Source organism: Triticum dicoccoides, chromosome 3A, assembly GCF_002162155.2.
Source record: "Triticum dicoccoides isolate Atlit2015 ecotype Zavitan chromosome 3A, WEW_v2.0, whole genome shotgun sequence".
NCBI classification, from domain to species: Eukaryota; Viridiplantae; Streptophyta; class Magnoliopsida; order Poales; family Poaceae; genus Triticum; species Triticum dicoccoides.
The window spans coordinates 52314991-52318138 of NC_041384.1; positions in this window are offsets into that span (position 1 = coordinate 52314991).

The window sequence follows — 3148 nt, forward strand, 5'->3', positions numbered from 1 at the left end:
TTTCCTTGAATTTCGTTATGGAGGAACACATTATTATATAGTATTCATTACCGAGGAACATATTATTATATATATAACAAAAAATTACGGAGGACAATTGTCTTTGACAAATGATTACCTGGGGTGTTTGTTTGTTTTACAGTAGTTTATTGTTCACTGAGACTCATTGGGGGGATGTATAAAATTTATCTTCTTTTTTATTTATTTTAGAGTGGACATTGTTTGGTTTATATGGGCCATAACCCATTGAGCTTCTGATATCTCAACCTCTCTATGGCAAAGCCTATTAAGTAGTCAACATTTCGATCATTATTTGTACTTCTGTGAGCATGATCATCTGAAACACTAGTGTAGCAGACACAGAAGAGGGGGAATCAGGAGTAGTAACTAGTTGGTTGACCCAGTGCTGGATGCCTGGATCGGTCAAGTACCTTGTGACATACCCATAACTGAATAGGGGCCTCCAGTAGCCTTCATGATACAGCCCTGTTTGCCAATTTAACTAACTTTTACATTGAAATGTAATGCACATGTGCGGACCATTTGCTTGAATTTTGTTACAGAGGAACATATTATCTCTATAACGATAAATTACGGGGGACATTTGTCTTTGGGAAAATGGTTACCTATGGTGCTTTGCTTTAAATTTGTTGTTCACTGAGAAAGTTAGACAGGCTGGAGGGATGTATGATTTCAAGTTATGGACATAATCAAGCTTAGCTTCTTACTTATTCATTTTTAATTGGCCACGGTTTGGTTCATGTGGATCATAACCCATTGGGCTTCTTATATCACAATGTTTCTTCTGCAAAGCCCAGCTAGTGCAGTGGCAGCTATTGAGGAGGGATCTATTCTGACAAGCATATCTGTTTGTTAATAGAGACCGGATTTCTTCCTCGAACATTTCAGTCGTTTGTTGTGTTTCTGTGGACATGATCATCTGCAACACCTTTGCTGATGCTGGATTCATCTTTGCATCTGTCTTTAAGACTCTGTTTTTGTTTTATCAAGTGATTGTGCTTGTTACTAACCTCATCGTTTAACCTGCAACCAAAACTTTCAGTTATATTTCCATTTTACTTTGTATTCGTGTAAGTCATAGATCACTATCATTGTGTAAAGCAGGGGACCTAGAGTAAGTAATGAAGTTCCTGATAAACCTGGAGTTGAAACAAGGTCCCTTTCATGCTTTTGATTCAGAAAGCAAGCAACCAAAGGCTTCATCATGCATGCATGGTCCATTCAGCACACCACTAGTCCATTCTTGTTTTTGCTTTGGCAGCCGACACAGACATCCCACTTACTCCCTAACCGATGCATATTCTCAGTCTCACCCACGTACACACACCGTGATCTAATCTTGTCAATATGACAGACCTATGAACAGCATGCTTTAACCTGTCAAGCCACGACAAGACAAAGACTTGGCATGAGATTTGCGGTGGTCCGGACTCTTCTGCTACTTCACCATCATCTTTCATGTTCTCGAACGCACGTCTAAATGCATGCCATTTTAATTATGATCATCTTTCATGCTTTTGCTTTTTTGCAAGAGAGGATTCTTATGAAGACAACGCTCAAATCGCCAGTAACTATTGCCTATCGGTGTAACTTGGTAACCCGGAACTTGCTTTTGCTTGCTGTTTATCAGGAACCATTTCTGCGTGGTCAGGAAAGTTAGTAAGACTTGGTGTGCGGCTATTTAGGTGTCCTCTGCCTACCCAGTTCATGGGCCTGCTTAAGTAGTTAGCTGTCCACCAAAACTAACCAATGGTTAACCTAGCTGACCTTCCTTTCTGAAGCCATGTACTCCTACATAGACAACTTTTTTTAGACAAATTCCCCTTACCAACAATAAGTATACTCTTATCAGCTCCTATGCATGCAGTAACCTGCTGAGTTTCCTTTTTCATCAGTCTTACAAACACATTTGAATTCTGCTCTACATGTTTTATTGTGAGACACAAACATGAATGGCATGACATACTCCCACTGTAAAAAATATATAAGAGCGTTTTTAGATCACTAAAGTAGTGATCTAAACGCTCTTATATTGCTTTACGGAGGGAGTACTAGTTGGCAGTTACTACTGTTAACTACTCCAGCACCAATTATTGATCCATTTAGTTTACTGGACACCAGATTGCTTAGGAACAGAAAATTCCAGCCTTTACAACTGCCTCTTAACTGCTCAAGTGAGAAGTAGTCCATTTTTTGTGCTTATGAAAGACTTGACTCTCCTTGCCCTTGCCTGATGTGGTTAAAGAGGCCATGTTTCTTCCTGGAATGAATGGAATGTGCATGCATGAAAGCTCTGCTGCAACCTCCTTTCCTCCAGCTACTGGCATTGTATGGCCACCATATAGCTCTGCTGCACAAAGAGACCGAGCATCTTCTATTCTATCCAAGGAGGAGGCGGAAGGTAGAGAGGGGAGAATATGCAGGACTGGTCCTGTTGACACTATCTTTAACTAAAGTGGCATTTTGATTATCAAGGAAATTATCAGTAACTTGGTGGGTAAAATGACATTTTAATTAGCAGTAACTGTTGAGATTTAACAAGGAACTTACAAATAACATGCTTTAACCTGTCAAGTCACGACGAAGATTTGCGGTGGTTTGGAATTTACTAGTGCATGCTTTTAACCATCTTCTTTCATTCTCTCGAACTCGCATCTAATCGCGCGTCATTTTTAGCTACCATCATCTTCCATGCTTTTGCTTTTCACCGAGACACATTTCATATTATCAGTAGCTATTGTCTAATTGTGTGAGTTGGTAACAAGGAACTTGTTGTTGCCAGCTGTTTTATCAGGAATCCTTTTTGTGTGGTCAGGAAATCTTTTTTGTGAGGATCTCTATTTAGGTGTCCTCTTCCTATCCAGTTTATTGGTCTGACTTTGAAGTGCCAGCTTAATTAATTAGGTGCCCTCACCAACCAATGGTTAACCTAGCTGACCTCCCTTTCTGAAGCCATGTATATACCCCTACACAGGCAACTTATTCCCCTTATTAGTGTCTCTTAGCTCCTATGCTTGCAGTAACCTGCTGCCTCCCTTTTCGATCAGTCTATTAAAACATCTGAATTACTGCTGTGTAATGCATGGTATGACAGGAATGAAGTCTGATACTGATAGCAACGGAAAGT